This window comes from Salvelinus namaycush, chromosome 9, assembly GCF_016432855.1.
Source record: "Salvelinus namaycush isolate Seneca chromosome 9, SaNama_1.0, whole genome shotgun sequence".
In the NCBI taxonomy this organism is placed as follows: Eukaryota; Metazoa; Chordata; class Actinopteri; order Salmoniformes; family Salmonidae; genus Salvelinus; species Salvelinus namaycush.
Genome location: NC_052315.1, coordinates 50,265,215 through 50,277,829, shown reverse-complemented (window position 1 = coordinate 50,277,829; position 12,615 = coordinate 50,265,215). Strand labels below are relative to the sequence as shown.

Sequence of the window (12,615 nt, the reverse complement as noted above, 5' to 3'; positions counted from 1 at the left end):
AAATGAAATCTTCTCAGGAAAGGAAAGGTTAGTTTAGACAAATAGTTCTACAGAAAGTGCAACAACTTAACGAAGCACTTGAACATTGGTCGAACATCTGCATAATTTGTGCCGCATTGGTTTCTACTTTAGCAGTGAGAGGAGAGGAGTGCCCCCTGCTGGTTCTTCAAAATCACTTCCAGCAGTACAGTATCTGGTCAGAGAGGAGTAGACGGAACAAGATGCCCAACTCCCCCCTCACTTCCTTTCCGCCTGTACCATGGCGCTTTAATTGTTGATAGTTGTTCATGTTGGTTGTTGACCAGCAGGCATGCCACTGTGAACAGTTGATTCATGGTATCTGAGAGGTACAGGGGGAGCACTGTCTCAAACAAGCTTGTGGCCTTTGACTCTCCGCTTCGTCCACTCTACCATTCCCCTCAGCTTTGCAATGATCCATGTCTCACCCTCCTTCACCTTTGCATCCTGCTGGCATCTGGGTGCAATTTTACCAGGAAGTTGGCCAGTGGACGTTGCAATGTCTGTGTCTGAGGTGAGTAAGGGAACAATTCCACATTGCTGGAATATCTCCTTGTCACTTTACAGATCCAGGATAAAGTACAGATACAAACATGACCGCGCCATGTGTTGCCATCCCGACCATCCCATTGAAGGTGGAGGAAGACTGTACCGCTAATTTAAAAATATACACTGCTCAAAAAAATAAAGGGAACACTTAAACAACACAATGTAACTCCAAGTCAATCACACTTCTGTGAAATCAAACTGTCCACTTAGGAAGCAACACTGATTGACAATAAATTTCACATGCTGTTGTGCAAATGGAATAGACAAAAGGTGGAAATTATAGGCAATTAGCACAGCACCCCCAATAAAGGAATGGTTCTGCAGGTGGTGACCACAGACCACTTTTCAGTTCCTATGCTTCCTGGCTGATGTTTTGGTCACTTTTGAATGCTGGCGGTGCTTTCACTCTAGTGGTAGCATGAGACGGAGTCTACAACCCACACAAGTGGCTCAGGTAGTGCAGTTCATCCAGGATGGCACATCAATGCGAGCTGTGGCAAAAAGGTTTGCTGTGTCTGTCAGCGTAGTGTCCAGAGCATGGAGGCGCTACCAAGAGACAGGCCAGTACATCAGGAGACGTGGAGGAGGCCGTAGGAGGGCAACAACCCAGGAGCAGGACCGCTACCTCCGCCTTTGTGCAAGGAGGTGCACTGCCAGAGCCCTGCAAAATGACCTCCAGCAGGCCACAAATGTGCACGTCGAGAATGAAGCGAGGGCTAGCCAACGAGAGCGTACAGGTCGCAATGGTGGGTAGTATATGGGGCTTTGGTAACAAAACGGATGGCACTGTGATAGACTGCATCCAATTTGTTGAGTAGAGTTGGAGGCTATTTTGTAAATGACATCGCCGAAGTCGAGGATCGGTAGGATGGTCAGTTTTACGAGGGTATGTTTGGCAGCATGAGTAAAGGATGCTTTGTTGCGAAATAGGAAGCCGATTCTAGATTTAATTTTGGATTGGAGATGCTTAATGTGAGTCTGGAAGGAGAGTTTACAGTCTAAAAACACACCTATGTATTTGTAGTTGTCCACATATTCTAAGTTAGAACCGTCCAGAGTAGTGATGCAAGTCGGATGGGCGGGCAGGTGCGGGCAGCGATTGGTTGAAGAGCACGCATTTAGTTTTACTTGCATTTAAGAGCAGTTGGAGGTGGCGGAAGGAGAGTTGTATGGCATTGAAGCTCATCTGGAGGTTAGTTAAAACTTATTTGGGCTAGACGTGCCGCTAGTGGCACACCTCGACAACATCCGGTGAAATTGCAGAGTGCCAAATTCAAATTACAGAAATCATAATATTAAACATTCATGAAAATACAATTGTCATACATCATTTAAAAGCTTCACTTCTTGTTAATCTATCCGCGTTGTCAGATTTCAAAAAGGCTTTACGGCGAAAGCACACCATGCGATTATCTGAGGACAGCGCCCCGCATACAAATGCATTAAAAACATTTTCCAACAAAGCATCGCGAAAGTCAGAAATAGCGATAAAATAAATCCCTTACCTTTGAAGATCTTCATCTGGTTGCAATCACAAGGGTCCCAGTTACATAGTAAATGGTCCTTTTGTTCAATAAAGTCCTTCTTTATATCGCAAAAAGTTCAGTTTATTTGGCACGCTTCATTCAATAATCCACCAGTTTCCCCTTGTTCAAAATGCATACAAAATTAATCCCAAACGTTACCAATAAACTTGGTCCAAACATGTCAAACAACGTTCCTAATCAATCCTCAGGTACCCTAATATGTAAATAAATGATAACATTTAAGACGGAGAATAGTATATTCAATACCGGAGATAAATAACCAAATGCGCGCACTCACCAGAGCGCGCCACAAACATTTTCCAACCAAGCAGATGCTTCACGAAAGTCAGAAATAGTGATAAAATAAATCACTTACCTTTGAAGATCTTAATCTTTTTGCAATCCCAAGGGTCCCAGCTACATAACAAATGGTCCTTTTGTTCGATAAAGTCCTTCTTTACATCCTAAAAAAGTAAGTTTCAATGGTGCGCTTGACTCAGTAATCCACCGGTTTCCCTCGTTCAAATACATACAAAATGAATCCCTTAAGTTACTAATAAACTTCTTATAAACAAGTCAAACAACGTTTCTAATCAATCCTCAGACGGAGAATACCGTAGATCATTACCGGAGATAAATAACGAAGTATGCACACTCACCGGAACGCGCTACAAACACTTCAGCCAAAATGGGAGCCACTACAGATTCTAGCTAATTTAAAAAAAAACAAGCCTGAAACTCTTTCTAAAGACTGTTGACATCTAGTGGAAGCCCTAGGAACTGCAATCTGGGAGGACTTCCTTTTATATTCCCATTCCCAGCCATTGTAATCAGAGGTGAGCTGAATTTTTTTTTTTCTGGATGGATTGTCCTCGGGGTTTCGCCTGCCAAATCAGTTCTGTTATACCCACAGACAATATTTTAACAGTTTTAGAAACTTCAGAGTTCAGAGTGTCTATGCTACCTAATTATATGCATATCCTAGCTTCTGGGCCTGAGTAACAGGCAGTTTACTTTGGGCACCTGATTCATCCAAACTTCTGAATACTGCCCCCTATCCCAAATAAGTTAACACAGTGTCCAAAGAAGGGCCAGAAGTATACAGAATGGTGTCGTCTGTGTAGAGGAAGATGGTGTGTGGCAGCGGAATTCTGTGAAGTCGACCAGAACCTGGGTATCTGCGAAGTCCTTGAATTCCAAGGGCAGGTGGGCTTAGATACTCTGGTTACATCCAGATGGAGAGGGTGCCATGCAGGCAATACAGGAAGTGATGATCTGGCTCACGGTGGATTGGCAGTCGCCGAAGCGATTGGTCAGGTCCCTGTGCTTCAGGCCCACTGCAAGATTTTGCCACACCCGCAATAACATCTGCTAAATATGTGTATTTGACCAATAAAATTTGATTTGAAAATGAGTCATGAACAGGAAAAACAAATCTATCAGTAGACGGGTCTACTGAACACAAAGCAGAAAATATTATTTGCCAAATAGATTTTCTTTGAATTGATTTACATAACACTTGAAATCATTAATAACAAACATTATGTTAATCATTAGCGGAGAAAGATTGTTTCATTGTGGGAAAAAGGGGTTAGATGGCAGCTTTACCCCCTCAAGACTTGACCACCTGGATCATAACATTCAATGTTTATGTACTGTACTATCCTCAAGTGAGTAGTAATTTTGGGCCCGATTCTGACCCGAGTTAAGCGCTGCTTCATTCCCTTTTTATGCACTTTTCTCTCTACGCGTATTCGGACCTTGAATTTAAACATGAGAATAGCGTGCTATTCGTTTTGGGTGGAGATCGAATAAATGACGGTGTGGCAGAGGTGTGTCTACAGATACACCATATTCTGACCTTGACCTAATTCCCTAATACTTCCACCAGCTTTACGCGCGAGGAAACCATGAATGAGGTCTAGCGAACCTACCAGTTCCAAGAGGAAAAAGCATCTACTTAATTTTGTTCGATAGAAATAACACCATTTTCCATACACTGGAATGTACAAGTTGATAAGAGCTACAGTACCAGTCAAAAGTTTGGACACACCTACACATTCCAGGGTTTAAAAAAAACTATTTTCTATGTGGTAGAATAATAGTGAAGACATCTAAACTATGAAATAACACATATGGAATCATGTAGTAACCAAAAAAAGTGTTAAACAGATAAAAATATATGTTATATTTGAGATTCTTCAAAGTAGCCTTACCCTTTGCCTTGATGACAGCTTTGCACACTCCTTTTGACTGGTACTGTAGTAAATTAGTAATTTGCTTGGATAAGGGAATTGTAAATATGAATAACACATATTTTGGGGCGTCAGGTAGCCTAGTGGTAAGAGCGTTGGGCCAGTAACCAAAAGGTTGCTGGATTGAATCCCAGAGCAGCTGACAAGGTAAAAATCTGTTGTTCTGCCCCTGAACAAGGCAGTAAACCCACTGTTTCCCGGTAGGCCATCATTGTAAATAAACATTTGTCCTTAACTGACTTGCCAAGTTAAACCAAGGTTAAATAGAAAACTATTTGACCTTATAATCACTGGAGACTAATGTAAAACCAGTCATATGACAGATACTACAAAGCCTGATTTCAGTTACTGCGTTTTGCCTTTGTAGGACAGTATTTCTTAGATATATCTGGGGAAGGGAAACAATTTTTGTTGAAAGTTTCCAAGAGCACAGTGATCTCTATCATTGGAAAATTGAAGACATTTGGAATTGCCCTGACAATGCCTAGAGCTGGCTGTCCGACCAAACCGGGCTAGAAGGACCTTTGTCAGGGAGGTGACCAAGAACCCAATGACCACTCTGAGTTTCTTGGCTGAGATGGGAGAGCCTGCCAGAAGGACAACAGCACATCACCAATCTGGGGTTTATGGGAGACATGACAGCAAGCCTAGTGTTTGCAAAAAGGCACGTGAAAGACTCTGAGATTACCTCCCGAGTGGCGCAGTGGTCTAACTAACTGCATCTGGGTTCGAGTCCAGGCTCTGTTTTAGCCGGCCGCGACCGGGAGACCCATGGGGCTGCACACAATTGGCCCAGTGTCGTCCGGTTTAGGGGAGGGTTTGGCCGGCATGGATGTCCTTGTCACATCGCGCGCTAGCGACTCCTGTGGCGGGCCGGGTGCAGTGCACAGTGTTTCCTCCTAAACGTAGGTGTGGCTGGCTTCCGGGTTAAGTGGGCATTGTGTCAAGAAGCAGTGCGGCTTGGTTGGATTGTATTTCGGAGGACACACAGCTCTCGACCTTCGCCTCTCCCGAGTCCGTATGGGAGTTGCAGCGATGAGACAAGACTGTAACTACCAATTGGATACCACAAAATTGGGGGGAAAAAACAGGTGAAAAAACAGATCACAAGGCAAAAGATTCTGTGGTCTGATAAGACAAAAAATTGAACTCTTTAGCCTGAATGCAAAGTGCTATGTCTGAAGAACACCAGGAACAGCTCATCACCCGTCTAACACCATTCCTACCGTGGAGCATGGTGGTGGCAGCATCATGCTATGGGGATGCTTTTTAGCAGGGACTGGGAGACTGGTAAGGATAGAAAGAACAATGAACGGAGCCATATACAGGCAAATCCTTGATGAGAACCTGCTTCAGAGTGCAAACGACCTTAGACTGGGGTGAAAATGTACGTTCCAACAGGACAATGACCACAAGCATACAACCAAAGCAATGCTGGAATGGCTTCAGAATGAGAATGTGAAAGTCCTTGAGTGGCTCAGCCAAAGCCCAGACTTGAATCCCATTGAAAATCTGTGGAAAGACTACTGATTACTGTTCACCGCCGCTCCCCATCCAGCTTAACCGTGCATGAGAAAACCTGCCAGGAACAAATCCTCAAATCCAGATGTACAAAACTGCTGAAAACATACCCAAGATGACTCAAAGCTGTAATCTCCGCCAAAGGTATTGATTCAGGGGTGTGAATACTTATGTAAATGAGATACTTCTGTATTTCATTTTCAATAAATGTGCAAACATTTCTAAAAACATATTTTCACTTTGTCATTATGGGGTATTGTGTGTAGATGGGTGAGAAAATCTATTTAATCAATCAAAATGTGGAATAAGTCAAGGGGTACGAATACTTTCTGAAGGCACTGTAGACACTAATTGTAATGGCAATCAATAATCAATTAACAGCAGTGTAGTCGTAGTAACAAATCATATCAAATTTAAGCAGCAGCACAGGGTGTGAGGATGTGTGTGTGTGTGTGTGTGTGTGTGTGTGTGTGTGTGTGTGTGTGTGTGTGTGTGTGTGTGTGAGTGTACAGTTGAAGTCGGACGTTTACATTCACCTTAGCCAAATACATTAAAACAACGTTTTTCACAATTCCTGACATTTCATCCTAATAAACACACACACACACACACACACACACACACACACACACACACACACACACACACACACACACACACACACACACACACACACACACACACACACACACACACACACACACACACACACACACACAGCCTCTGCATACCGACAAGTTGATCTCAATATGATCCGTTTCATGGGGATATGCACAATAGATCTTCTTGAGTTATACAGTGTTGTTAGGAAGTAACCTACAGTGTCGTTTAGAATGACGTACAGTGAGCGAATTTTAGAGCAGACGGTGTTAACAAACTGAAGCATAGCCTACCTGTGTATTTTGCCTAGTGGCGCGCACTGTTGAGTTTTGGCCACATGAGAGAAAAATGCTCAAAATAAAAGGTCAGGGAAAAGTCAGATCCACAGCCACTCCGAATAAAATAGAATAAATCACACTGCATGTTATAATTTCACCCATCCATAAGTTACCAGGCATTTGCTCACAACACAGGTGTGTTTGCGAGAGGAAAATGTTGCCCATAACCTAGGACATCAGATCATTTCAACACAATTACATTATGCTCTAAAAGATCTCAAAATGCAGAGGGGTATTTTTGGCTGGGAGAGAGGGCAAAGAACACGTGGTTGCTGGTAGGCTTGTACTTGAGGCCTGGCTTGTTCAGAATAGCTTCGGTTTGATCCCGGTTGAAATGAGAGATTCCTATGGCTTTGACCATCCCTGCATCCACAAGTTCTTCCACACCCTGAGATATATGGTGAGCAGAACACCCAACTGGATATGTTCAAAGGGGGATAATCTAAATGTAATGATGATGTAAAAAATGACCCTGAAATTATCTTCATTTGACTTCCTGTCATTCTCACCTCCCAGGTGTCCAGGAAGCTGGTTTCCCTGGCTACAGGTGAACCCCTCGCTGTCCACAGGAAACGGCTCATCCCTAATCTACAACATAACAATAAATAATTGAGTGATGATGATCAGCGCATATCACCCCCACCATTTAATCATCAAAGGGTGGAATTGTTTTTCTAAATTATGCCTGACAAAATGTGTGAGTAATTTAATAAATGGGAGCAAAGACATTTTTTTATAGGCAAGTCAGGCAGTGCAGGCACTATAAGCTTTAAATGGAACTATTTCATCAAAACAACCTAAAACCATCATTTCTATCTTCAGTTCAAGTGTTTTATTACAAGAGTATTACAAGATACAAGGATTTTTCAAAGACATGTTGAAACAGTATGCATGTCAAGAGGACTATAGGGAGAGAGTTCACCTTCATTCCCATGGGGCCGTGGATGAGGTAGAGATCCAGATGGTCCAGTTTGAGGCACTCACGGTCTTCTGACAAGCTGCTTTCACCGGGGTCTTCTCATGGAAGAGCAGCTGGTAGAAAGAGAAAAACAAGAATGGCAATCTGAATGGATTGGGGCTGCGTCCAAAATGGCACAGGCACCCTATAAGGCACTACTTATGGCCAGCTCAGGCAGTAATGCACCCTAGGCTATATGGAATAGGGTGCCATTTGGAACGTAATCTGAGATACACTCATAGACTACACATCACCTGAAAGGTTCAATGGAATAACAGTATTCACCATTTGACAAACACTTCTATCAATTCCCAGATGCATACACACACAGTATACCTACTATAGTTCTGTTTGGTGCCATTGTACTCTGGAAAACATAGTACCACAAAAGGATAATAGTACTAAAAGAACCAGAGCCCTGCCTAACCTAGGTACAGGGGGTCCTTAATGTAAACTGGATCTCTTTCCTCCATTGGAAAAGCCTAAAAGACTGTCCCACATTAGCTACTCCATGCTGTCCTACTTCAGCTAGCTATGGTTGGTAAAGCAAGACAACAACAAAAAATGCTGATTTACAAAATGTAAACTTCATATTGGAAACATTTGTATTTATTTTGACGCACCAGTACATAGTATTCACATTTACACCACAGTTTGGCACAGTTATTATTTATGAGTTTTATAACCTTAACATCAAAACAGAAAAAAAAAGCTATGTCACACAGTGTGTGCTTCACTCTGTGAGCTTCCTCTTTGAAGCTTGATTTGCCAAGCCCTCTGATGGCACACCAATGAAGTGATGTGATTTTGATCATGTGGTTTCTCTGCAAGGGCTTAGTAACAGTAGTTTAGATGTTCACTTATCAGAGCAAGAAACAGAAACGTGTCAGCATTAAGCTGTCCCAGTTAATATGATGTCCCACTTTTTGCATTTCCGTCTTCTGTAACCTCTTTCGACATCTATTCAACATATAAGCCCAACACATGATACAATTCTGAAATCCTCAAGACGATAACATAACAACAAAGTGTGAATTGAATTCTCATTGAGGTATAATTAGGCCTATAACAATGCTGTCCTAGTTTATCTAACCTTCTGTCCCATTTTACCAAACGCGAACTGAAAATATGGTTTTGGCTCAGTGTGCACAAATGGGTGTGTGATGCCTCCTGTTAATATGATATGAACATTTGCCCTTTTTGTGTGATTAGGGAACATCTTGAGGATTTTAGAAATGTATCATGTGTTAGGTTAATATGTTGGATAGATGTTGAAAGATGTTACAGAAGGACGGAAAAGCAAAAAGTGCAAAAAGTGCTTTTCTGAATTCACCCTATGTTATGAATTCTGAAAAGTGTGATATGTGAGACAGCACCTTGCTGACTATGAACAGGTCATCTCTCTTCACTGTTCCCTCCTGGATCATGGCCTGGATGCCCTCTCCCACCTCAGCCTCATTCTGGTAGAAGAAAGCCCTGTCAATGTGTCTGTAGCCAGCAGCGATGGCAGCCTTTACTGCCTCTGCTACATTGCCTGGGGGAAACAGACAGGGAAGGACCAGTAAAATTTGACCCCTATCAGTAAATATGTAAGCATACAAGTCCAAGGGGATTTACACTGAAAAATGTATGTATTCAAGCACCATTTCTTTCATGATATTTAATTACACGGTATGCAGTGCCTTCGGAAAGTATTCAGACCCCTTCCCCTTTTCCACATTTGGTTACGTTACAGCCTAATTCAAAAAATTGATTAAATAAAAAACATCCTCAGCAATCTACACGCAATACCCCATAATGACAAAGCAAAAACAGGTCTGTATATATTTTTGCAAATGTATTAAAAATAAAAAACATAAAAAACATATTTACATAAGTATTCAGACCCTTTGCTATGAGACTCAAATTGAGCTCAGGTGCATCCTGTTTCCAATTATCATCATTGAGATATTTCTACAACTTCATTGGAGTCCACCTGTGGTAAATTAAATTGATTGGACATGATTTGGAAAGGCACACACCTGTCTATATAAGGTTGACAGTGCATGTCAGAGCAAAAACCAAGCCATGAGGTCGAAGGAATTGTCCGTAGAAATCCGAGACAGGATTGTGTCGAGGCACAGATCTGGGGAAGGTTACCAAAACACTTCTGCAGCATTGAAGGTCCCCAAAAACACAGTGGCCTCCATCATTCTTAAATGGAAGAAGTTTGGAACCACCAAGACTTCCTTGTGCTGGCCGCCCGGCCAAACTGAGCAATCAGGGGAGAAGGGCCTTCGTCATGGAGGTGACCAAGAACCCCATGGTCAGTCTGACAGAGCTCTAGAGTTCCCCTGTGGAGATGGGATAAACTTCCAGAAGGACAACCATCTCTGCAGCACTCCACCAATCAGGCCTTTATGGTAAAGTGGACAGACGGAAGCCACTCCTCAGTAAAAGGCACATGACAGCCCGCTTGGAGTTTGCCAAAAGGCACCATAAGACTTTCAAGATTCAAAAACAAGATTCTCTGGTCTGATGAAACCAAGATTGAACTCTTTGGCCTGAATGCCAAACGTCACGTCTGGAGGAAACCTGGCACCATCCTCACGGTGAAGCATGGTGGTGGCAGCATCATGCTGTGGGGATGTTTTTCAGTGGCAGGGACTGGGACACTAGTCAGGATCGAGGCAAAGATGAACGGAGCAAAGTACAGAGAGGTTCTTGATGAAAACCTACGCTCAGGACCTCAGACTGGGGTGAAAGTTCACATTCCAAAAGGACAGTGACCATAAGCACACAGCCAAGACAAAGCAGGAGTGGCTTTGGGACAAGTCTCTGAATGTCCTTGAATGGCCTAGCAAGAGCCTGGACTTGAACCCAATTTAAAATCTCTGGAGAGATCTGAAAATACCTATACAGCAATGCATAGATTGAGAGGATCTGCAGACTAGAATGGGAAAAACTCCCCAAATACAGGTGTGCCAAGCTTGTAGCTTCATACCCAAGAAAACTCTACGCTGTTATCGCTGCCAAAGGTCCTTCAACAAAGTACTGCATAAAGGGTCTGAATACTTACACTATATTTATTTGCATGACAGAATTAAAAAGCAATTTTGGACTGATCAATTACAGTAGCTATTAGCATGGATTACTGTCAATTGTCATGTCCGATATCCTTAAATAACTTCCGCTAAGTTGACCCTCAACACGGGGGCCCCTCAGGGGTGTGTTTTTAGTCCCCTCCTGTACTCCCTTATCCCTAACGACTACTTGGCCACACACAACTCCAACACCATTATAAAGTTTGCTGACGACACAACAGTGGTAGGCCTGATCACTGACGACGATGAGCCAGCCTATAGGGAGGAAGTCAATGACCTGGCAGTCTGGTGCCAGGACAATAACCTCTCCCTTAGCGTTAGCAAGACAAAAGAGCTGATTGTGGACTACAGGAAACGGAGATGCGAACACGCCCCCAATCCACATCAACGGGCTATAGTGGAGTGGGTCGAGATCTTCAAGTTCCTCGGTGTAAACATCACTATGGAATTAACATGGTCCACACACACCAACACTATCGTGAAGAAAGCACAACAACGCCTCTTCCAACGAAGATTTGGTATGGGCCCTCAGATCCTCAAAAAGTTCTCCAGCTGCAACATTGAGAGCATCTTGACATCTTGACTGTATCACCGCTTGGTATGGCCACTGTTTGGAATTCGACCACAAGGCGCTACAGAGGGTAGTGCTTACGGCCCGCCCAGTACATCACTGGGGTTGAGCTCCCTGCCATCCAGGATCTCTATACCAGGCGGTGTCAGAGGAAGGCCCTAAAAATTGTCATAGACTCCAGCCACCCAAGTCATAGACTGTTCTCTGCTACCGTATGGCAAGAGGTTCCGATGCATCAAGTCTGGAACCAAAAGGACCCTGAACAGCTTCTACCCATAAGCCAAAGCTGTATGGCTATATCCAGGAAAGCCAAAGTTCCGAAAGCTGGGCCTTAAAAAAAAAACATGTCTGAGCTATCTTTTTTTGCAGGTGCATGGTAACAGTTGAATAAAATGAGATACAAGAAGAAACCCGCACACTGCTCTTGACAGTATCACTGCTCTTTAAATCAGCCTTACGTACCGGCCTCAAGGGCTTCCTCAGAGCTTCAGGCCTTGAGGCCGATACTTACTGTAAAGCTGATTAAAGAGCAGTGATACTGTCAAGAGCAGTGTGCGGGCTTCTCCTTTTTTCTCTTAAAAAAACTTCACACCAGCACTCGTGTATAACCGCAAATGGCCAACACGCAGTTGATATGGGTGCACAGTTGATGAAACCAATGCTGCATACTCAAAGCTGTATTCTTTGCCAAAGGTGATTCGAACATGTATTGACTCAGGGGTGTGAATATTTAAGTAAATCAGATAATTCTGCATTTCATTTTCAATAAATATGCAAAAACATGTTTTCACTTTGTCATTATGGCATATGGGTGAGAGATTTATTTTTATTTTTTTATACATTTTGATTTCAGGCTGTAACAACAAAATGTGGAATAAGTTAAGAGGTATGTATAATTAGTTTTATAGGCACTGTAACTATGAAGTTGTTAATGTTCTTAGCTTTATCTTTTGAAAATAGATCACTCGAAAAGATTCTGGGGATGAGCATGCACATCTTCAATATGTACGCTTAGTGCATTTAACTGTACACAGTGTACAAAACATTAAGAACACCTTCCCGATATTGAGTTGCAAGGCTTAATAATCCTTCTTTAACCTGTCTCTTCCCCTTCATCTACACTGATTGAAGTGGATTTAACAAGTGACATCAATAAGGGATCATTGCTTTCACCTGGATTCACCTGGTCAGTCATC

General features: G+C 42.8%; 1 pseudogene; it reads right to left on the bottom strand.

Annotated features, from left to right (window-relative positions):
• Positions 1-3,305: 3,305 nt before the first annotated feature.
• Positions 3,306-12,614, bottom strand: LOC120053310 (annotated as a pseudogene).
• Between the last annotated feature and the right edge of the window lies 1 nt (position 12,615).